Source organism: Anomaloglossus baeobatrachus, chromosome 3 (genome assembly GCF_048569485.1).
Source record: "Anomaloglossus baeobatrachus isolate aAnoBae1 chromosome 3, aAnoBae1.hap1, whole genome shotgun sequence".
NCBI lineage: Eukaryota > Metazoa > Chordata > Amphibia > Anura > Aromobatidae > Anomaloglossus > Anomaloglossus baeobatrachus.
In genome coordinates, this window is record NC_134355.1 from 153004391 (window position 1) to 153029871 (window position 25481).

The following is a 25481-nucleotide window of genomic DNA, read 5'->3' on the forward strand; positions in this document are numbered from 1 at the left end:
AGCCCACCACATATAAAGACTACGGTGATATAAGAAAACACAATACGTAGCTAGAGAACAGATTCAGCAAAGATGAGGCCCAAATTATCTGCATAGGAAAGGATAGGAAAGAGCACTGACTGCAGCCTTTAAAACCCTAGTAAATACCAGCACGCCTGATATGGAAAAATACTGAGCCTACAGGCTCTCCCCCACTATATCAGTACTCTGATGTTACTGGGATCCAAGAAAAACACTGATATAGAGGAGGGACTGAATTTTGTACCAAGCATGACAAAACACAATGCATAGCAGAACATGGAGCAAGGTACGCAGACATTCCCAGCAGGGAATGATCCAACTCCACCAAGAACTCCACACAGGTAAAATAACAAGAAAGTGGAAACCATAAGCAGAGGTACAAAGACCAACTTATCTGAGAGGAGTTCTGGTAGATACAGAGAAAAGGGCTGGTTTCAGAATGTTCTTAGCACACAGGAGATAGATTGAGCATCGGCAAGGAACAGGAGGAAACTACTCAGTTATATAGGCCCAATCTGAATGACCTAATTGCAAATCCTCCTCAGCTGGCTGGTTCCCATTCAGCAAGTCAACTGCACTACCAGCACTGACCACAAGAGAGAGCCCCAAACTGGAATCTAATTCAAATGTATTCACAACAGTACCCCCCTCTTGAGGAGGGGTCACCGAACCCTCACCAGAACCCCTGGGTTTGTCAGGATGGGCTTGATGAAAAGCACGGATCAAGCAATCAGCATGCATGTCGGAAGCAACCACCCAAGAATTATTCTCCTGACCATAACCTTTCCACTTGACCAGGTACTGGAGCTTCCGTCTGGTAATACGGAATCCAAAATCTTTTCCACTACATATTCCAAATCCCCTTTGACCAACACAGGATCAGGAGGCGCAGCCATGGGCACTACTGGTTCAACATACTTTTTCAACAAAGACTTTTGAAAGACATTGTGAATCTTGAAAGTCTCTGAGAGAGCGAAACGGAAAGAAACAGGATTACTTATCTCCAAAATCTTATAAGGTCCAATAAACCTTGGCTTAAATTTCAGAGAAGAAACTTTCATAGGAACATGTCTGGAAGACAACCAGACCAGTCCCCTACCATAAAGCAGTGACCCACAGTCTTACGCCGGTTGGCAAACTGTTGGGCATTTTCCTGGGAGTGGGACAATTTATCCACAACTTGACCCCAAATTTGCTGCATCTTCTCTACTGCAGAATCAACACCCGGGCAGGCTGAAGCCAACATCTGCCCCGAAGAAAACCGAGGATGAAACCCGAAACTGCAAAAGAAAGGAGACATCAAAATGGCCGAACTAGCTCTATTATTAAGAGTAAACTCAGCCAAAGACAAAAAAGAAACCCAGTCTGATCAGCAGATACAAGACATCTCAAATAGGTTTCCAAAGTCTGATTTGTGCTCTTAGTCTGTCCATTGGTCTGAGGATGAAACGCGGAGGAGAAGGACAACTCAATTCCCAGCCTATAACAAAAGGCTCTCCAAAATCTAGACACAAACTGGACTCCTCTATCGGACACAATGTTCTCAGGAATACCTAGCAAACAAACTACCTGACGAAGAAACAAAGACACCAACTCCGAAGCTGATGGTAACTTAGGCAGTCGCACCAAATGAATCATTTTGGAAAATCTATCACAGATTACCCAAATAACCATCATCCCCTGAGAAACAGTGAGATGGGAAATAAAATCCATTGAGTTGTGAGTCCATGGTCTCTTAGGCACCGGCAATGGCAATAACAGTCCTCTAGAACAAGAACAACAAGGCTTGGATCTTGAACAGATCCCACAGGATTGCCCAAAACTCCTCACAACACGAGAGAAGGCGACCAAAAGGACCTACTCACCAAATCCCTGGTGCCAAAAATCCCAGGATGACCAGCGAACACAGAACAATGAATTTCAGACAACGCTTTACTCCTGGTCAGGGACATACAATTTCCACACAGGACATTTTTCAGGTTTATTTTCCTGACTCAAGAGCAAGTCTCAAATCCAGTGAAATCATGGAGAGAATCACTCCCTCATGCAGGATGGTAGCAGGCTCAGTCACATCCAGAGAATCAGTAAAGAAACTCCTAGAAAGGACATCCGCCTTAATACTCTTAGTGCCTAGAATATAAGAGACCACAAAATTAAAGCACGTGAAAAACAAGGCCTATCTAGCCTGCCTGGGATTCAACCTCCTGGCAGATTCCAGATAGATCAAATTCTTATTATCAATGAGTACAACAATTTGATGTCTCGCCCCCTCCAGCCAATGTCACCATTCTTCAAAGGCCCACTTCATAGCCAACAATTCTCGATTCCCCACATCATAATTTCGTTCTGGTGGTGAAAATTTCCTGATAAAGAAAGCACAGGGTCTAATTTTAGAGGTCACAGGGTCTCTTTGAGACAAGACAGCCCCAGCTCCGATCTCCGACACATCGATCTCCACCTGAAATGGAATAGACACATCAGGTTGTCGCAAGACTGGAGCAGAAGTAAACCTCCTTTGAAGCTCCCGAAAAGCCAAGACTGCCTCTGGAGACCAATTCACAACATCAGCTCCCTTTTTGGTCAAATCAGTCAACAGCTTGACAATACTGGAAAAATTGCCAATGAATTTATGAGAGAAAGTAGCAAAAGCCAAAAACTTCTGAAGGGCTTTCAAAGAAGTAGGCTGAATCCAATCATGAATGGCATGGACCTTGACCGGATCCATCCCAATAGAAGATGGGGACAAAATAAACCTCAAAAAAGAGGTCTTTTGTACGCCAAAAAGACATTTTGATTCCTTGACATATAACATATTGTCTCTAAGAACCTGAAACACTGTCCGAACCTGTCCAACATGAGAATCAGAAAAAAATCAAAATGTCATCCAAATAGACAATCAAAAAACTTGTCAACAAAGTCCCGGGAAATATCATTCATGAAAGATTGGACGACAGAAGGGGCATTAGTGAGCCCTCAGGGGTATTAAATGGCATCTTCCATTCATCGCCCTGCCTAATGTGACTGAGATTATACGCCCCCCGAAGATCGAGCTTAGTAAACCAACTAGCACCCTTCACTCTGGAAAACAGGTCAGAAATCAGAGGCAATGGAAACTGATATTTAACCATAATTTTATTAAGGCGACGATAGTCAATACAGAGCTGCAATACAGGGCCACAATGAGCCATCATTCTTGGCCACAAAGAAAAAAACAGCACCCAAAGGTGAAGATGACGGTCTGATGTGACCCTTCTCCAAAGACTCCTTAATATAAGTCCGCATAGCAACATGTTCAGGTACAGATAAATTGAAAAGCCATCCCTTAGGAAATTTACATCCAGGCACTAATTTATTAGCGCAATCATAATCCCTATGCGGAGGCAAGGACGCAGCCTCGGTCTCATTAAATACATCCATGAAATCTGTCAAATAGTCAGGGACCTCCTGTGTCTGAGACGAAATAGACAAAACAGGAGTATCACTATGCACATATTGGCAGCCTCAACTAATCACATACAAGGATGTCCAATCCAGAACTGGACTATGGGTTTGCAACAAAGGGAATTCCAGTACCGAAATGTCATGCAAATTATGCAAGACCAAAAACTTACAAACTTCCTGATGGTCAGGTGCGACCCGCATCGTCATCTGGTTCCAAAACTGGGGCTTACTTTCAGCTATAGGAGTATCCCTCAAAGGGATAGGAGCATGCAAAGGTACCATAGGAAAACCACAACGCTCAACAAACCCAAAATCCATCAAGTTCAGGGCAGCTCCTGAATGAATAAAAGCCATAGCAGAGAATGACCACAGGGAACAGATCAAAGAAACCGACAAAAGAAACAAACTGGCAAATCGTTTCTCGCGCTTAGGGCAGACAGAAATAGTCAGAGAGGTGTCTCCACAGATGAAACATAGCTTATTACGCCATCTAAAACCCTGCCGTTACACCCTAGAAAGGACCCTATCACACTGCATAGGCTCCGGACTGCTCTGAGAGCAACACCTCTGCTTGCATTGTTTTACTTTCATGCAAACGTCTATCAATCTGAATGGCCAATGACATACAGGCATCGAGACCAGAGGGGACAGGAAAGCCCACCATAACATCCTTTACAGGCTCTGCCAATCCCTTCTGAAAGAGAGCCGCAAGCACCATATCATTCCACTTAGTAAGGACCGCCCACTTACGAAAATTCTGACAATATATCTCTGCAGGTTTCTGACTCTAAATCAAAGCCAATATATAACAAAGTTATCTCGGCTTGATCTATAACATTAGGTTCATCCTATAACATCCCCAGAGCCTGAAAAATAATTCCACATCAGCAAGAGCAGGACCTCAGGCCCAGGGAAAAGGCCCAATCCTGCGGGTCACCACGCAGCAGGAAGATAACAATCTGAACTCGCTGCCTGGAAGACCCTGAGGACTTTGGTTTCAAGGCAAAAAATTACCTGCAATTGTTATTGAAGTTCAAAAATTTATACTGATCCCCAGAAAACAAATCAAGTACAGGTATCTTAGGTTCTACAGCAGGTGTCTGGGCAAGATAATTGGATATATCCTTAAAATGAGAAGTAAGCTGATCAGCTGGCTCAGCTAATTGTGTAAAAACCATAGCAGCACAAGATCCTCCACAGCACCCAGAGATAAAGAGGAAAAAACACAAAAAAAAAGAGTTCTGACACTTTTTTTTTTTTTATTTCCTTCTCATGATTTAGTGACCAAGGAGGATCAGAAAATGGACAAAAACTCGGAGACCCAAAAAATAACCAGATTGGCTGGAACCTTAACGGACTGCAGACCTAATACTGACACACAACTAGAGGTAGCCGTGAGACGTGCCTACGATGACCTGGTCGATACGACAGAGCCAGAGAACTAAATATTCTTAGAGAGAGAAATATTAGAAAAGCTAATCTGCCTCGGAGTAGTCCCCAAAGATATAGATAGCCCCCCACATGTAAAGACTACGGTGATATAAGAAAACACAATACGTAGCTAGAGAACAAATTCAGCAAAGATGAGGCCCAAACTATCTGCATAGAAAAGGATAGGAAAGAGCACTGACTGCAGCCATAAAAACCCTAGTAAATACCAGCACACCTGATATGGAAAAATACTGAGCCTACACAGGCTCTCCCCCACTATATCAGTACTCTGGTGTTACTGGGATCCAAGAAAAACACTGCTATGGAGGAGGGACTGAATTTTGTACCAAGCATAACAAAACTCAATACATAGCATAACATGGAGCAAGGTACACAGACATCCCCAGCAGGGAATGATCAAACTCCACAAAGAACTCCCCACAGGCAAAATAACAAGAAAGTGGAAACCGTAAGCAGAGGTACAAAGACCAACTTATCTGAGAGGAGTTCTGGTAGACACAGAGAAAAAGGCTGGTTTCAGAATGTTCTTAGCACACAGGAAATACAGTGAGTACCGGCAAGGAACAGGAGGAAACTACTCAGTTATATAGGCCCAATCCAAATGGCCTAATTGCAAATCCTCCTCAGCTGGCTGGTTCCCATGCAGCAAGTCAACTGCAATACCAGCACTGACAACAAGAGGGAGCCCCAAACTGGAATCTATTTCAAATGTATTCACAACAGTCACCATTCTGGTATATATGTACCCCTCCTGGGGCCCTCCTGGTATATACTGGCCCCCTCTAGTATCTACTGTCCCCCTTCCGGGTGCCCTCCTGGTGTATACTGTCCCCCTTCTGGGCCCCTCCTAGTATATATGTGGCACCCCTGACCTGGTCAGGCACCACTGAGTACTACATCCATGCTGGGTCAGTACAAAACAGGTAATCCCAGAGGCTGACAAGGGTGTGGACACACAGACATGAAGTAACCAGGAACACACACAGCTTAGAGGGGACCCCTAGGTGGATCCAAGGAGGGGGCGTGGCCCTCGCATCCCAGCTAGTGGTAGGTGTGGGACTGGAGACAGGGAGTTGTGCAGAGGCAGCCGAAGGAGCAGGAGGTGTAGAGTCAGTGGCTGCTGGCGGGGGAGAATGGCTAACCAGTGATGCCACCTGAAATCCACCTAGTCAGTAGCAAGAGGTGGCAGAGTAAGGGGACCACCGGTAGACCGAGCTCGCATGGGGTTACAGGTCCCCAGAGCAGGGGCCCATTCAGTTGGCCTGCCAAACCTGCTGGTGAGGGCACTTTATGCGCCTCACCAACCTACACAGAGTCCGCAGCTACAGCAGCAATGAGGGGGCCCATAAGTGACAGAAGGCAAGCAGCCAGAATTACTTGGTCCACGCTGCCTGGAAACGGGCCAGAAAGGGGAGAACAGCATATGCGACTTCCCTGGGTGATCCCAGCAAGACTTCAAGTCGGGGTCACCTCAAAATAAGAAGGGCTAGGAAGGCGAGTCAGCAGTCACCCCTACATCAGCCGAAGGGATACTTGGTTCCTGCTGGTTCATCATAGCATCGCCCGGGTTGACTCACAGCTACCATCTGAAAGTGAGTAAAAACCCTGAAAGACATTGCTGCTTGTGTGTGAGTTCTTCTGCGACCTGTGGTACTTACACTTACACACTTACACTGGGCCCTGAGGCCAGCCTCACTCCCGGGAGGCCACAACAACTGACTGCATCTAACATCAGCCCCAGGCATCCCCTTAACTGCAGTGGCGGTCACCCCCTGACCGCAAATACCGAGAGTGGCGTCACGATTCCCATAGAAGTTAACCTGACCTACCCGTGGCCAGAAGATTCCCTGCACTGTGGCATCCCTGAACAGGACCAGCGCTCCTGGGGTGGCACAGCTCAGCTTCTGGCGTCACGAACAGGATAAGGACTAGACCTGTTCAGACAGCTGACCATGTGCCTTGGCATTCCATTTGAAAAATTTGAAGCGCCGCCATGGAACGAGCGGCAAGAAACAACAGCAGCCCGCGCAAGAAGAAGTAACCGCCCACGAAGAGGTGTGGCTACCCAGAGAACCCCTGCAACGTTTTGACCTTGTGAGCAATGGGGGTGGATCTGACCTTACCCGGTGGAGATGTTCAGGGCTGCTGGAAAAAGAAGGTTCGAGTCTGCTGCAGGAAGTGAAGCTGAGAGGTTGCAGAGAAGATTTGGTGAGCAGCGACATAGGAAGCATGGCGTATGCACGTGGTGACCCAGAACCAGGCTCCGTTGCCTGGTGGGACTGGGAGCTTGCCCAGTTCTGTGACCGTCTGCAAGCAGGGGTGATGCAGCAAATAATGGAGGGACGCACCGAGCTCCGGGAGATGGCTACAGTGGTTCGATCCTATGAGGGGTGGACTGCGCGACAAGTGTCACACCGGGCGGCGACCACCCAGACCCCGATGCTGATGCCCTTGCGTGAGTCACATGTTGCCCCTGCCCACTCGAGTGCACCAACCCCACCAGCGCAGTTACCGGAGGCGATGCCTGCAGCGGTGCACGCTGAAGTACATGCTGTGATGTCCGCTGAAACCCCATCTACGACCCCAACTGAAGTCCCTGCTGCAACGTCTGGTGCAGAAGTGTCCTGTTCGGCCAGACCAGGCCGCAACAGCGATGTCCCGTCTGGCCAGAGCAAACCAGGCCGCAGCCACGCCACGTCCGGCCAGACCAGGCCGCAACGCCGTCTACCCCAGCCTGCACCGCCGAAGCAGCCACCGCACCCCAGCTGCCAACTGAAGAACTGGGTCCTGCATCCCCGCCGGGAGAAGACCCAGTGTTCCTGAGGCTCAAAGAGAAGCTGAGTGCCCGCTACCCCAAAGACCTGGTGGACCGGTACATGGTCCCCAGGCGGTTACCCGGACATGGAGTGGTCCCAGCAGCTGCCGTGGCTAGGAAGAGCCCACCGCCCTGGCCCTCCGATGAACGTCCATCCCCAGTGCTGCTGCCGGAGTCACCGGAGAAGTGCTCAAGAGCACTAAGGGGGAGAAGGAGAGTCCTGGAGGCTGAAGAGCAGACTTCTGAACAGTCGGAGGAGGACGCAGGACCCTGTACAGTTGAGGGAGGCCTGGAGGCCGAGATGTTGCCCTACTCCCGCTGGGAAGAAGTTCCAACACCCCCTGCTGAGGAAGACGCGCTGGCCATCGTGATACCCAGTATGTATGTGATGTGGGAGCCTGCAGACAGTGAGGTAGCAGTGATGCGGACGCCAGCCAGCAGAGTACGGCGCCATGGGAGAACAAGACCGCCCCCGGTGCAGCATTCCCCAGACCAGCAGAAGGAAGAAGTGACAGCCCGGGATCTGGAGGAAAAGCAGTCGCTCTGGAAAGCCCAGCACCAGGTTAGAGGTCCTCTCTACCGTGGAGTAGTGGAGGAGTTCAGCCTGAAGACTGGCTACGGCTTTATCATGGCGCCCGGCGTAAAGGAAGGCATGTTCGTGAGCAGAAGAGACGTCCGCTCCCATCTGCCCAGAGGACACCCTGGCCATGATTTACATATGGGATTTCTAAATTTCTTATTTATATATTAGTGTAGGGACCCACAAGCATGAGGACCCTTGATGTGGGTTGTGGGCAACCGTATTCTGGCCATAATACCATCTAATACCTCATATATATTTTAGATATTTTTTTGCCCATAACATTTTATACAGGATGCAGCCAGGACCCTTAATGTAGGCCTTGTATATTGGAGTCCCCGTCTCTGTATGGTGCTTCAGGCGCCACAGGGTATTACACCACTTTTAAGGGGTAATATCCATCCCGGGTTAGGAGGGGGTTAACTGCCGGTGCCTTCACAAAAACACACACATACAATATTAAGGTGCTTTCCCACAGGGGGATGGACTAGGGCAGACAGGGAGGTTAGCCAACACGAAGCATGGGACTTCCCAGGGCACTAGGCCAACACTGGGGCAGGTACCACTTTGGGTAAGAAGTAGGCACCACCATCACACTACAGCAGACTTTCCCAGGCACAGCTTGGGATAACATCTAGCACAGACAACAGGAGTCGAGTGTTTCTCTCTCTTCGTGGACCCGTGGCTTGGAGCTGGAGGCTCAGCCCGGGTTCCGGATAGCAACCGAGGGACACTTCTCTAGAAAGACTTTCATGGGCACCGGCGGTGACCACCGACTGTCTGGGATCGGCTGGAGCCCATCATGGCAGAGACCAGTACTCTGGGGCAGCGCCTGAACTACCAGTGAGTAAAAGACCTGGAACTCTGCCTCTCATTTGCCATATTCACAGAAGGACATACAGTATATACTATTAATAAGGAAATCCTTAATGAGCAATACTTAGCTTCATATAAAATTATAAATATTGGGACCTATATGATGGAAGGCTGGCTTAAATGGGGTGGATTTTCCATATTATTATTATTATTTATTATTATAGCGCCATTTATTCCATGGCGCTTTACAAGTGAAAGAGGGTATACGTACAACAATCATTAACAGTACAAAACATATACCCTTGAGCCCAGAATTCTATAATTGCCCGTGATTTGTTAAACTGAACCTTTGCATCATTAGCTGAGGATTGCACTGTTATTCTGTACATATGTTTTAGTGTGTTATATCGCACAGAAATGTGTGTGTTTTAATAATTTTTGATGTAATAAAATTTTGTATTGGGAAATTTTATGAGTTGTTTTAGAAAATATTTCCCATATATATATTTTTGAAAGTGTACAGAGTCTACAGATTCCAGAAATAAACACCAGCTTTTGGTAGACTGTCTGTGACTTTATGGACAGTTTGCACACAACTGAGTTCCATATTATGTTATGCCGGCGCTGGGCTCTCACCGCCATCTTGTCTGGTTCCGCTTCATCACCGCTGGGCCAATCTGATTTCTGCGTCTTCTTTCTGCATCCAGTCATATTACACATAGGACCTGCACACATACAGTCATATGAAAAAGTTTGGGCACCCCTATTAATGTTAACCTTTTTTCTTCATAACAATTTGAGTTTTTGCAACAGCTATTTCAGTTTCATATATCTAATAACTTATGGACTCAGTAATATTTCTGGATTGAAATGAGGTTTATTGTACTAACAGAAAATGTGCAATCCGCATTTAAACAAAATTTGATCGGTGCAAATGTTTTTTTGCCTCCATGCATAACGCCTTTTTGTATGACCAAACAACTCAATCTTTGTTTCATCAGTCCACAGGACCTTCTTCCAAAATGTAACTGGCTTGTCCAAAATGCTCTTTTGCATACCTCAGGCGACTGTTTGTGGCGTGCTCGCAGAAACGGCTTCATTCGCATCACTCTCCCATACAGCTTCTCCTTGGGCAAAGTGCGCTGTATTGTTGACCGATGCACATTGACACCATCTGCAGCAAGATGATGATGCAGGTCTTTGGAGGTGGTCTGTGGATTGTTCTTGACTGTTCTCACCATTCTTCTTCTCTGCTTTTCTGATATTTTTCTTGGCCTGCCACTTCTGGGCGTAACAAGAACTATACCTGTAATTTTCCATTTCTTTACTATGTTCCTCACAGTGGAAACTGACAGTTTAAATCTCTGAGACAACTTTTTGTATCCTTCCCCTGAACAACTATGTTGAATAATCTTTGTTTTCAGATCATTTGAGAGTTGTTTTGAGGAGCCCATGATGCCACACTTCATAGGAGATTCAAATAGGAGAACAACTTGCAAGTGGCCACCTTAAATACCTTTTCTCATGATTGGATACACCTGCCTATGAAGTTAAAAGCTCAATGAGGTCACAAAACCAATTTAATGCTTTAGTAAGTCAGTAAAAAGTAGTTAGGAGTGTTCAAATCAAGAAATTGATAAGGGTGCCCATACTTTTGCACCGGTCAAATTTTGTTTAAATGCGGATTGCACATTTTCTGTTAGTACAATACACCTCATTTCAATCCAGAAATATTACTGAGTCCATCAGTTATTAGATATATGAAACTGAAATAGCTGTTGCAAAACCCCAAATTGTTATATAGAAAAAAGGTTAACACTAATACGGGTGCCCAAACTTTTTCATATGACTGTATGCATATGTGACGCCCTGGCCTAGCCAGGTAGTCACAGATAGGCCCCACACAACACCTGTCCCCTAAAAAGGTAACAGCAGCCAACCACATTAAAACCTAGTCACCTCCCTCAGAGCTTAATGGTCACACCAGGGGGCGGAGCCAGGTGGTTGGCCACGCCCACTGAGGAGTCCAGAGGGCCTGAGGAAGGAGAAATGGGGTAGTCAGTTTAGTTCAGTAGTCAGTTGACAGTTGTTGACAGTGGTCAGTAGGAGTAGAGTGCAGCAGGCCTGTGGTGACAGGTCTGCAGCGGAAACTGACAGGTGTGAGGGTTGTAGCCCGCACACCTTGGCTAGGAGGCAGGATGTGGCCTGGCCTGCAGGAGCCAGGAAGACGGCCAGGTGGAACCGTAAGGGACCGGGACAGGGTAGTGGCCCCCCGGTACCGAACCGGGGAACCGACTGGAGACCGGAGCACCAGGGGGGTACTCAGACCCAGAGCGAGGCACAGAAGCCACTGGACCATGTCGCATTTACTGATTGAGGTCTGGACTTTAGGTCCATTCCTATCCCAAGTCCCGACTGAAGACAACAGCCCACCGAGGGGGATAGAAAGCCACCGCACAGGCAGAGAGATCCCACGGGCCAGCGTCTGCGGGCAAACGGACTCCACCGACACATACATAGCCGGGGAGCGGACTCCCGTTGCTGAAGCACAGGCAGTCTACACAAACACAACGTGGTGCAGGAGAAAGGCCAAGACCACCAACCCGGGTGTGGGAACCAGACGCAGCCGGCTGTGGGCACCGACCACCATCAACTTTGGTTACCAGAGACTTGTGTGTGTCAGTAACCGTGAGTACAACAGTGCCACCCGGCCGCGCGCCGCCCTGCACCGCCCAGCCCTTACTCTCCCCAAATGGGTCCCGGGGCCACCATCCCTGCCCATGGAGGGGTTTACATCTTGCTGCACGACCATCTCCCCCGGGTGCCCCCGTAACTGCAGCAGTGGTGTCTACACCTTCACCACGTCCCGTGGGTGGCGTCACGAACTCAAACACGGCACCGGCCGTACACCTACCTAACCACCCCCCATCGCGATCGCCAGCAACCCCCTTGCAGAGCGACGTGACCCCCGGGTCCGGAGGCGCTTGAGCCACCCACCAAATGAGCCCTGATCCGAGCGGCTCGGCTACAGCCGAGTGCGGGGCGGTACACTTACCATACCCTTAATAGTATACGTACTCTTTACAGTCAGCAGATTACCAGGTCCACAGCTCTAATATTTATCCCGGGCCTTTGTGTAAATTTTAGCCTGTTATCTTGTAATTCCCTGAGATATTTTATTCTACTGTGGATTCCTCTCGCTCTGCCAGTTAATTTATCTAAGTGCTATGGTGACCCCACAGGCTGATGTCTAATGTTGAGGAAAAGAAAGTTAGTGCCTGAAACATAAAGTAATCAATAATTCCATTATCTTAAATAATAATTCCACTAGCAAACTCATTTTTCTGCGCTCTTCTCATAGCATGCCCTGCTGCTGTGCAATTACCCCTCATATGTAATTTCTCATTGCTCTAATGCCTCTTTCGCCCCATGGGAAACGGCACATTGAATATGAAGTCCAATTAAGTGAAGCTGAACCCATTAATATATAGTCTTGCCCATCAAATGCTAAAATACAGGGGCGGTGTCTCTGTACAACAGAGGTCGGTATGCAGTGATCAGTGATTAAATCCAATATGAATAGTTACACAGTCCCATAAAGATAGTAATAATCTCAAAGAATCATCTCAAACAGTATAAAAGGGGTTGTCAACTACTCGGACAACCACTTCTCATTCCTCATGTTTGCCCTCAATAAAATAAGGTTATACTCACCTCCTGTGCTGTTGCTGTTCCAGCGGTGTTGGTGCTCTCGCTTCCGGGGCTCACGTGATGTCATGTTACCCAACCCCCACACTCAGTCACTGCTGGTTACTCTCTCCCCTTCTTCAGATGTAAGAACAGGAAGTAAGAATTGTGGTTAGCAACCTACTTCCTGTTAATTACATCTAAAGTGTGTCCACCCATATCCTGTCCATCGCCATTAACTTCAGAACATCAGCAGCTTTAGGCATAGAAGTGGAGTTATCATTTTTATCTCGAAAACGGAATGAGATAGAGAAAGAAAGTTGTAGGGCATCATCAATTCAATACGAATCGACACCTTATATACAGAAATGCTATGATTATGTGCCACCCCCCATGTCAGCAGCCGGGCTGCTCGTATCCGAATCAGCGGTGGCTCGAGGGGCGTCCGGACCCGGGGGTCGTGCGGCCACTCGAATTAAGGGGGTATTTACAGAGGATGGTGTATTTACAGTTCGTGATGCCACCCGTGGTGTGTGGTAAGGTGGAGTGCCACTGCTGCAGCTGGGGAGTACCCGGTGGCAATGGAGTGGGCAGCCAGGTTTTTAACCCCTCCATGGGTAGGGGGAATGCCCCAGGACTCAGTGATAGTGACAGGGATGTGCCGTTGGGGAGGTAAGGGTCACTTGCGTATTCACTCAGTCCAATAATGCTGACACCGACAACTTAGTAAACCAAAGTTCTGGACACCGCTGCCGCTGAAGGGAGCACGTTTGGGTCCCGTTCCCGGTGGTGTTGGCTGATAATCTGTGACATTTCCCTTGGCACCTTGTTCTCTTCTTAATTGGCCCCTATAACTTGAAACTAATCGGGTCCCGCTCCCCAGTGTGGCTAACTGAGGGACCTTGCTCTCAGGGTTCACGCTTGGGATTTTCTGGACCGTTATAGAGGAAAATCCTATCCCTCTCGTTGCGCTACTACCCCGATTGTGGAGCAGGTGGAGAGCAGATCTTGAAGGTTCTGTTCTCGTCGGGTGAATTGTCAGGTTGCCTGAAGCTACTCCCTGACCTAGGGTCCACGTACCACGTCGTGCCCTGGTCCCAGCCTGGGGATGGTACAAGGCCGCCGGCTGTCCTCCGCGACAATACCTTGCCTCTTGTCATGATCCCTTGCGAGGGTCCAGCTTCTACAAGGCACAGACCACCGTCTGCTACCTAGTAATTCCAAGGAGCCCAGCTCCTGACCTCCTCTCTTCTTCACCTCCAACACTACACTGGCCTTCTCCTGACACTCCTGACCTCCCCTTACCAACCCCCCAAGTGGGTGACCCTATTCCACTTAGGCCGTCCATTGGTGTATCTGGTGGGTGGGGTGCAGAGTGTTCCTAGGATTTTGACTAGCTGGTTTTGGCAACACCATTGGTTAGGGACCTGTAACTAAGGAGGAGGTGGATATTGCACAGGAGGGCAGATTGCACAATACCCTGTGACGACCTGATAGGCCAGGGCGTCACATTCCCCCTTGGTTAAACATAGCTCGTCCTCGAGCTACAGGACATCAGAGATTTTTTTTTTCTTCAAACTGTAAAATAGAAAAAGAAACATTTTTATTTACACAATATGTCCCTTATCACGGAGGCTGGTTACTTAAACGTTACTAACATTTTTACGAGTTCATCATTCCAACGGTGGAACCAGGGCCGTATTTGCCGCTAGGCACCCGTGGTCTTGTGCCTGGGGCAGCACATTGCAGGGGGCGGCACTTTCTGGCAGCAAAAAAATTTTTTTTGTTTTACATCCCCCCGCCCCGCTGTGTAAACTCCGTTACACAGTTTAGTGAATTTGCTGTGTTCTCAGGGGGTGGGCTTGAGAGGGAGGAGAGGCGCACTTCTGTTTATTTATTTGTTGATACAAATACACAGCGGGCGCCAGGCACAGTGAGCTGATTGACCCCGGAAGTTCCAGCACCTGCACTTCTGGGGTCAGAAGTGCGCGGACACGGCAATCAGCTCACTTCCCCGTGCGGCAGCGTCCAATGCTGCAGACGACACACGCCATGGAGGAGGACGCGACTGAAGCTGGGGCCAGCCAGAAGAGGATAATCACCTCAGTAATCAGAGAGGCTGATACTGGGGGAGGCTGGGGGAGAGAGGCTGATACTGGGGGAGGCTGGGGGAGAGAGGCTGATGCTGGGGGAGGCTGGGGGAGAGAGGATGATGCTGGGGGAGGCTGAGGGGAGAGAGGCTGAGGCTTGGGGAGAGAGGCTGAGGCTGGGGGGTGGCTGGGGGGAGAGAGGCTGAGGCTGGGGCGAGAGAGGCTGAGGCTAGGGGGAGAGAGGCTGAGGCTGGAGGGAGGCTGGGGGGAGAGAGGCGGGATAAGGGGTTCTCTTACTGCAGAGGGGGGGTTTAGGGGGCCTATTGCTATAGAGGCAAAGTTAGGGGGCCTATTGCTGTAGAGGGGGTTTAGGGTTTACAGAGTGAGAGTGCAAGGGACAAAATCTCTAGGGAGAAGTAAGGACTCAGTATGGAGAGGGGGGGCAACAAGGGGAGCTCATTATAGAGAATGGACAGCATGATGATTCAATATTGGGAGGGGCAGTGTGAAGACTCAGTATGGAAAGGGGGCAGCATGGGTGGGCTCGGTACGGAGTGGAGCAATGAAGGGGACTCGGTAAGAAAAATAGGATAGTGTGGGGGGGTTCTGCATTAGGCGTGAGGTAGCTTGGCGGTCTCAGTATGATGAGTAGGGCAGCGTGGAGGTCTCATTATGGAAAAGAGGCAGGCAGCATTGGGAGCTCATTATGGAGAAGGGGCAGCATGGGAGTATGGAGAGGGGCAGTGTGAGGGCTCAGTACGGACAGGGGCAGCATGAATGGGACATTTTGAGGACAGTGTGCAGATCATGATTCAAAATTGAGGCAGGTGTGGTGGGTATAATTTACAGTCATATGAAAAAGTTTGGGCACCCCTATTAATAACCTTTTTTCTTTATAACAAATTTGGTTTTTGCAACAGCTATTACTGTTTCATATATCTAATAACTGATGGACTCAGTAATATTTCTGGATTGAAATGAGGTTTATTGTACTAACAGAAAATGTGCAATCCGCATTTAAACAAAATTTGACCGGTGCAAAAGTATGGGCACCCTTATCAATTTCTTGATTTGAACACTCCTAACTACTTTTTACTGACCTACTAAAGCACTAAATTGGTTTTGTAACCTCATTGAGCTTTGAACTTTATAGGCAGGTGTATCCAATCATGAGAAAAGGTATTTAAGGTGGCCACTTGCAAGTTGTTCTCCTATTTGAATCTCCTATGAAGAGTGGCATCATGGGCTCCTCAAAACAACTCTCAAATAATCTGGAAACAAAGATTATTCAACAAAGTTGTTCAAGTGAAGGATACAAAAAGTTATCTCAGAGATTTAAACTGTCAGTTTCCACTGTGAGGAACATAGTAAGGAAATGGAAGAACACAGGTACAGTTCTTGTTAAGCCCAGAAGTGGCAGGCCAAGAAAAATATCAGAAAGGCAGAGAAGAAGAATAGTGAGAACAGTCAAGGACAATCCACAGACCACCTCCAAAGACCTGCAGCTTCATCTTGCTGCAGATGGTGTCAATGTGCATCGGTCAACAATACAGCGCACTTTGCCCAAGGAGAAGCTGTATGGGAGAGTGATGCGAAAGAAGCAGTTTCTCCAAGCACGCCACAAACAGAGTCGCCTGAGGTATGCAAAAGCACATTTGGACAAGCCAGTTACATTTTGGAAGAAGGTCCTGTGGACTGATGAAACAAAGATTGAGTTGTTTGGTCATACAAAAAGGCGTTATGCATGGAGGCAAAAAAACATGGCATTCTAAGAAAAGCACTTGCTACCCACAGTAAAATTTGGTGGAGGTTCCATCATGCTATGGGGCTGTGTGGCCAATGCCGGCACCGGGAATCTTGTTAAAGTTGAGGGTCACATGGATTCAACTCAGTATCAGCAGATTCTTGACAATAATGTGCAAGAATCAGTGACGAAGTTGAAGTTACGCAGGGGATGGATATTTCAGCAAGACAATGATACAAAACACCGCTCCAAATCTACTCAGGCATTTATGCAGAGGAACAATTACAATGTTCTGGAATGGCCATCCCAGTCCCCAGACCTGAATATCATTGAAAATCTGTGGGATGATTTGAAGTGTGCTGTCCATGCTCGGCGACCATCAAACTTAACTGAACTGGAATTGTTTTGTAACTAGGAATGGTCAAATATACCTTCATCCAGGATCCAGGAACTCATTAAAAGCTACAGGAAGTGACTAGAGGCTGTTATTTTTGCAAAAGGAGGATCTACAAAATATTAATGTCACTTTTATGTTGAGGTGCCCATACTTTTGCACCGGTCAAATTTTGTTTAAATGTGGATTGCACATTTTCTGTTAGTACAATAAACCTCATTTCAATCCAGAAATATTACTGAGTCCATAAGTTATTAGATATATGAAACTGAAATAGCTGTTGCAAAAACCCAATTTGTTATAAAGAAAAAAGGTTAACATTAATAGGGGTGCCCAAACTTTTTCATATGACTGTATAAGGGGGGACAATGTGCCATTTTTACTTATTAGTGGGCAGTGTGACATTCACAGTACACAAGGGCAGACAGTGTGGTGGTCATAGTATACAAAGGAGGACAGTGTAGTGGGAATATTTTATAGGAAAGGATAGCGTGGAGGCCATGTACTGTAAGAGGCATAGTATGGAGTAATTGTTTTTGGTTTGCAGGGAGCACAGTGAGGAGCAAAAAATTTTTTTAGTGGCAGAGCATGGGGCTTATTTAAAGGGAACCAATCACCAGGATTTAACTATATAACCTAAAGCCAGGGCTATACTGGCACTATCAGGCTGATTTTTTTACATATCTGGTCAGCTCAGATGTTTAGGTTTTCAAATCCAAGAAAGTGAAGGTTAAAAATTCGTCAGCTTTTTGAGTGACAGTTGCACCGCAGCAGATAATAGCAGGGTGGATTATGCATAAGGATTCCCACCCCCTATCTGTTGTTCCTCCCTCTCTCTGGCTCTATGCTAATTTTTCTATTCACTAAGATGGAGTCGGAGTTGGCACCTGCACATAGCACTTATCTCCGGCGCCATCTTTGTGAAGCCCGTGTTACCCCATTACCACGTGTCCGGGGATGGCACAATGTCCTATTCGGCAGTTAATCGTGAAAATCAGCTGATCTCCACTGCTGTTGTGACCGCATGCGCTGCCCTCTCAGCCACAAGAATATAATAACAGGGGGTAACATGGGTTAAAAGCACAGGCTGACAATGGAGGAGATGGGGGAATTAACCCCTCCCTTTCCTCTGCAGCGCCTGCTCTCAGCTTCACAGCTGTGACCCGATCACAAGATCGGGTCACAGTCGCATGACACTCGGCTCACACTCGCAGCAGAGCCTGAGCCGGGGGTCATTAACATATCGCATCCGATGCTCTTGCATCGGATGCCATATGCTCGTGTGATTCCAGCCTAAAAGTCATAGTCCTGTCTCCTAAGCTGTGCACTTCTAAGGGGTCTTTTGCACAATCTATGGGGGTCTTAGAACCCAGACCCGCAGTAATGTGCTCAGAATTAATGGACCTAAAACATAGAAGAGTTCTCCAAAAAGTTAAGGTATTTTTTTAAATGTTCAATAGTGCTACTGCCTGCACCATCAGTACTGTGATTCCTGTATGGTCCGCAGTCTGATGATGGCCGGTAACAACTCCTGGTATCTCCTTACCATTGTTACAGACATACTAGGAACTGCAGTTTCATGTCAGACAATTATATGTTGGGCTGGTTTTGGTTCTGGTAATATAATCTTGAATTCAAATTGGTTCTGCTGATGTAATCAAGTACCAATAGTAGTTCTGGTGATGTAGCAGTGATATGAGGTTGGTTCTGGTGATGTAGTCATTTAGATGTAGCAATATTTAATTTATTAGACTTGATAGTAGATTATTATAGGGTCATTGTGCCAGACTAAATATATAGCTGTCTGAGTCCATACGTCAGCCAAACGAGTATTTGACTAAAGCCCCCATACACTATAGACGTCCCATCATTTGGCTGGCAGCTATCTCCCTGACTCTCCCATACACTATAGACGTGCCATCATTTGGCTGGCAGCTATCTCCCTGACTCTCCCATACACTATAGATGTCCCATCATTTGGCTGGCAGCTATCTCCCTGACTCTTCCATACACTATAGACGTCCCACCACTCGGCTGGCAGCTATCTCCCTGGCTGTCCCATAGACAGGAGCACTTACTTTAAGTGCTCGTGTTCTCTATAAGACAGAAACTACTACACATCTCTGGTGGTGACTCATCTCTTAGAGAAATAAAGGATCCACGGTAGGAAATTGGACCTGTTGGGTCCTCATCTCCCTGAGAATCAGACTGTCGGCCAATCCTGTCTATCTCCGGGTTCAGCCAACTGTAGTCTTTTTTACGAGCACCTTAACTACTATATCTAAAGGGTATGTGAACTGTAAGGCGGGCTTTGCACGCTGCGACATCAGTAACAATGTGTTACCAATGCTGCAGCGATAGTCCTGCCCCCGTCGCACGTTCGATATATAGTGAAAGTTGCCGTAGCGATTATTATCGCTACGGCAGCTTTACACGCACATACCTGCCGTGCGACGTCCCTCTGGCCGGCGACCCGCCTCCTTCCTTAGGGGGCGGGTCGTGCGGCGTCACAGTGACGTCACACGGCAGGCGGCCAATTGAAGCGGAGGGGCGGAGATGAGCAGGATGTAAACATCCCGCCCACCTCCGTCCTTCTCATTGCAGCCAGCGGCAGGTAAGGTGAAGTTCCTCGCTCCTGCGGCTTCATACACAGCGATGTGTGCTGCCGCAGGAGCGAGGAACAACATCGCACCTGTCGCAGCACCGGCATTATGGAAATGTCGGAGGCTGCAGCGATGATACGATAACGACGCTTTTGCGCTCGTTCATCGTATCAAAAAGGATTTGCACGTTGCGATATCGACTGCGACGCCGGATGTGCGTCACTTTCGATTTGACCCCACCGACATCGCACGTGCAATGTCGCAACGTGCAAAGCCCGCCTAAGGCAAAGTGCGCACGTTGCGTAATTTCATGTATTTACGCTGCGTATAGCACTGCAGCGTAAATGCATGCGTCCTGCGTCCCCAGCACGATCTATGAAGATTGTGCATAATCCGTGCGCACAATGCTTTTTCAAACACAGCGATTTGAGAGTCAAAAATTTGACAAAATCTTTGCATTTAAAAATCCAGCATGTCACTTATTTTGTGTGCTTTGGATGCTGCTCCCACTCGGTCTATGGGAGAGGCAGCATCCCAAGCGCATGAAAGCGGCATCTATTCCTCAGACACACTGCATCCATTACGCAGTGTATCTGCAGCGATTTGAAGCGCACATGCACTGCCAAATCGCTGCAGAATTTGCAGCATGGACACGACGCAACGTGCGCACATAGCCTTAGGGGCACTTTGCACGCTGCGACATCGCAGGCCGATGCTGCGATGCCGAGCGCGATAGTCCCCGCCCCCGTCGCAGCAGCGATATCTTGTGATAGCTGGCATAGCGAACATTATCGCTACGGCAGCTTCACATGGACTCACCTGTCCTGCGACCGTCGCTCTGGCCGGCGACCCGCCTCCTTATTAAGGGGGCGGGTCGTATGGCGTCACTGCGACGTCACACGGCAGGCGGCCAATAGGAGCAGAGGGGCGGAGATGAGCGGGATGTAAACATCCCGCCCACCTCCTTCCTTCCGCATATCCTACGGAAGCCGCAGTGATGCCGGTAGGAGATGTTCCTCGCTCCTGCGGCTTCACACACAGCGATGTGTGCTGCCGCAGGAACGAGGAACAACATCGGACCGTCGCGTCAGCGTAATCATGGATTACGCCGACGCTGCACCGATGATAAGATTACGACGCTTTTGCGCTCGTTAATCGTATCATCGAGCCTTTACACACTACGAAGTCGCATGCGATGCCGGAAGTACGTCATTTTCAATTTGACCCCACCGACATCGCACCTGCGATGTCGTAGTGTGCAAAGCCCGCCTTAGAGTATCTGGACACCATGGCCTTTACACATCCTTTGAGTTTTCAGGCGGAGGATAGGTTAGCAAACACTACCATATTTTTTTTCTTTTTAAATTGAAATTGTATTGTGCTAGTCAGCAAGTGCAGATCTTCGTTCTTTTAGCGTTTAGCACTTTTTCAAGAGTGTTACAGAGTAGATCTGCCTTACACAGATGTCGTGTGCACGGACTCATAATTTTATGCTGTCAGTAAGGGGTGTGACCACTTAAAGTGCCTAGGGCAGCACAAAGGCCAAATTCAGCCCTGGGTGGAATGCTACTGGTTTCAGTAGTAGCGGAGGCTCAACCTGCTCCGTTGCAGCCTCTTCCTGCAACAGTCCAGTCCCAATGTCCCGGATCCCATTAACCCGCCACCCAAACAACCTGACCCCCTGCAAACCTATGGTGGGTCCGTGACCAGGTTAAGGTCCCGGGCGTTGTGATAGACGACTCTGGTGGGCACAGGAGGTGCAACTATTTACAAGAACACAAGTCTGTGTTGGTCACAACCAGTCCTGTGACCGTGGTCCAGTTTTACTATTTATAATTAACGAAGTCCATGTACCGGGGTACACTTTATGAAAATCCTCTCGCAAATCAGGTAACTTTCACTTTTTTCATTTAGACCCTGTTAATTGGAACTTATTTTCTAACAATCTTTACACGAAAAACAACAAACTTTGAAAAATAACAAACGAAACACCGATACCTAGGAATTCTGTTATTTACATTAAACATTACTGGTACCGCTCACTGAACTACCGGGTCCCGTAGGTTTCGTTGCGACTACGTACTACCGACGCCGGCACAAACTCTTCTTCCAGCATTTTGTGTTTGGTCACCTCGAGGGCATACCAGCCCCACTCACCACAATGCCGGGTGTAAGTGACCATGTCCTCGGGCTCTAAATTTCGCTCGGGATGTCCCCTGGGAAGGTGCTGTGCGACATCCCGTCGGGACACAAACACCCTGGCTGTGAGGCCTGCCTCCCGGATGAACCACTTAACACCAATATTTATAACAAGAATAGAGAAAGAAACTGCTAATAGACTGAAAAACTAATTTCTCTAAAAACAATTTTTATTTATAAACGTTAAAATTGGTTGATTCAAGCCGTATCTCAAACTATCATATATAGCTATATCGGTCAGTGAGCACACAACAGGTCGTGCAGTGCTGAATAACCTCTGATGGGGATATTATTCAAAAAAGGTGAGGGAAAGCCCAAGGTGATTTTGCTTAATGGTTTCAGGGATAATAATGAAAGATCAAGATGAGGGCCAGGCTGCAAATCCCTAGTCTCACTCCTTCTTGGCCACGGAGGTTAATACACCCTAAGGTTCTGGGCGCCCCCGCTCAGCGTCGGCTATCCCTAGTAATCCCTATACCTGACTGTGTGCCATTAAATGACCCAAAGCCCAAGGGGGTATAAATTAGTGCTGAGGTCAGAGTGGTTCAGTCACACGATGTGCATAGTCAGTACACTAATTCGTATTAGGTGTTACTGTTGGTCATAAAAACAATTCCCAATCGGAATGTTTATACACATATTCCCCGTTAAATGAATGAATTAAATGAGTTAAATGAAAAAAAGGGGAAGGGTTCTACAAGTAGTTTTTTAGAACTGCTACTCAGTGCAATAAACCAACAAATTATTCATGGACCCGTACTTAATTAAAGGTACCGTCACACTAAGCAACATCGCTAGCAACATCGCTGTTGATGCACAACTTGCTAGCGATGTTGCTTAGTGTAACATCCAGCAACAACCAGGCCCCTGCTGTGAGGTCGCTGGTTGTTGCTGAATGTCCTGGGCCATTTTTTAGTTGTTGCTCTCTCGCTGTGAAGCACACATCGCTGTGTGTGACAGCGACAGAGCAATAACTGAATGTGCAGGCAGCAGGAGCCGGCTTCTGCGGACGCTGGTAACCACGGTAAACATCGGGTAACCAAGAAGCCCTTCCCTTGGTTACCCGATATTTACCTTCGTTACCAGCGTCCGCCGCTCTCAGCTGTCAGTGCTGGCTCCTGCTCAGTGCACATGTAGCTGCAGTACACATCGGGTAATTAACCCGATGTGTACTGTAGCTAGGAGAGCAGGGAGCCAGCGCTAAGTGGTGTGCGCTGGTAACCAAGGTAAATATCGGGTTGGTTACCCGATATTTACCTTAGTTACCAAGCGCAGCATGCTTCCACGTGTAGCGACGCTCCAGCGATCCCTGCCAGGTCAGGTTGCTGGTGGGATCGCTGGAGCGTCGCTTAGTGTGACATCTCACCAGCGACCTCCTAGCAACTTACCAGCGATCCCTATCAGGTTGTATCGTTGTTGGGATCGCTGGTAAGTTGTTTAGTGTGACTGGGCCTTAAGGACCAGTTAGGTAAACTTACCTTGCTGGAGAATAACTTCCAGAAGGATCCCGACGCGTTTCCCCCACTCTATTTGGGGTTCATCAGGGGATGTTACCACACTGTGAAAATTCACCAATTCCAGGTCACCTTCTAGTTTTTAGTGTCCTGCAAACAGATCCCTTAGAGGAGTTGAAAAAGATGATTAGATAGTCCTCCTGTCCTGTGTCAAAGGAGACTCCAGCTGCCCACCCTGTCAGTACGGGGCTGAATAGGATGAACCCCCATCTCTGCACGGGGTCAAATCGGTCCACTAGACCATGGCACCGTGGCCCACGGACTCGGGAAGCAGCGCTCCTCACTTGCTCCTTCTGATATTTACGAGTGGCAAGCTCCCATCGTCACCGGTCTCGTGTCGTTATCTCCGCTGTAATTTCTGATGGTGTCGTTCCCAATAGGGGGCATCAGCGTCCAGACCCAGCTCCCTAGCTGGCTCTGGCTTCAAGTATGCTGTTGCAGCCTCAACAACCGTTGGGATGCCGCGCGGTGGTGGAAGCAGCAGCTCTTCAGGCACCACTTCCGCCTTGGTAAACAGAAGAACCGACTGCTCCGCCACCGGGGTTGCAGAGTCTGGGTGCTCCGTCTCTGAGGACGGGCCCGGTGATGTGGCTGGGTCTGGTCTGGCTGGTGTCGGGGTGACCGCTGTCGTGAACGGGTCGAGGGACAGAACCGAGGTTCCCGCAGCTGGAGCTTCATACAAAGGAGCTGAAGGTTCCGTTGCCAGGGTGGAAGTAAGCAGCTCGGCATCCACTGAGGACAGGTTTGGTGGCGGTGGAGTGCTCACAGGTAGCAGGGGCGGTCCGGATCCCACAGCCGCATTGGCCGGATTAGGGTAATTGTGGCGCCCTGGACAAGCCAGGGGCCACAGGTAACAACACCTACATACCCCACACTCCCGGTCAGGCACACCAAAGTCAGACAAAAACCCTTGTTGCCTTCCTCCAGGGGCTGATGTTCACACCAGGGGGTGGGCCAGGCGGTTGGTCCCGCCCACCGAGGAGTTCACAGTCCTGGAGGCGGGAAAAGGAGAGAGACTAGTTTTGGAAGCGAAAGTGGAAGGAGGGAAATGGCAGTTAAGCAGCCTGAAGTTGGTCCGGGTGTGTGGCTCGGACAGATAAGCAAGGTTGGCAGACGGTGGTGACCGTCTGCAGGAGTGGCCTATTGGAGCAAACCGTAAGGACCGTGGACGGGCGGTGGCCCGGCGGTACCGGACCGGTACGCAAAGAGAAGCCAGCACCATCCGGCAGGGGCTTACGGACCCGCTACGTGGGAGAGCCGGTGGTTTATTACACCCCGTGCACTGGTGGAAACGGATACCGGGCACCCCTTTCACAGCAGGCCTGTCACTGCATGTTCGATATGCTGGTGGTGGAAGGTGGAGCCGCCTCAACCGAAGAGTCGGAGTAAGGGCAGCGGTCCACCGTTGCAATTGTCCCCCGTTGGGACCACCGGTGTGCTGTTTAAAGTTTCTTCGAATGATAAGTAAATAATTGATAAGAAGTTACCTGATTGACAAAACCGTGATTTAAACCGGTCATTGCTGGCAACTGGTCCCCGTTGGGACCCCTTACAAACAACTACGTAGGAACTACTACGGACAAGCCAGAGAACTGGCAGGGCAACCACAAACTTAGTGGCTTGTAAATAAAAATGTTGTTTTATGGCTTTTACCGTGACCGCCTCCGGAGAGGCAGATTGGAAGAAGGGCCCGCAGTGGAGTATGCTGGGGCCCAGCCACCACCGGAACCAGTGGCGATCCTCTGGGGGTTTCAGGGGTTCCCCATGGACGTGGGTCCCCTGAACAGGACAGAACCCGCTCGGGCAACTTGTGCTGGACTGGGGTCAAGGGGTGCTGCCTGTTTGCTTAGGGGCAGCATCAGGGCCAGGTTGCTTGGGTGGGAGAGAGCGGAAGCCAACACCGTTAGTAACGTTTAAGTAAAGTACCGCCCAATGTGGGAAGATGCTATTATAATTGTAACCTGTTTTACCGTTTATCTTTTCCAGTTTGTGAAAATAAAACCGGTGATGGACGGGCAGCCCGCGGACGGTCTGCATTTTACTAAGGGGGAACGTGGCGCCCTGGACAAGCCAGGGGCCACAGGTAACAACACCTACACACCCCACACTCCCGGTCAGGCACACC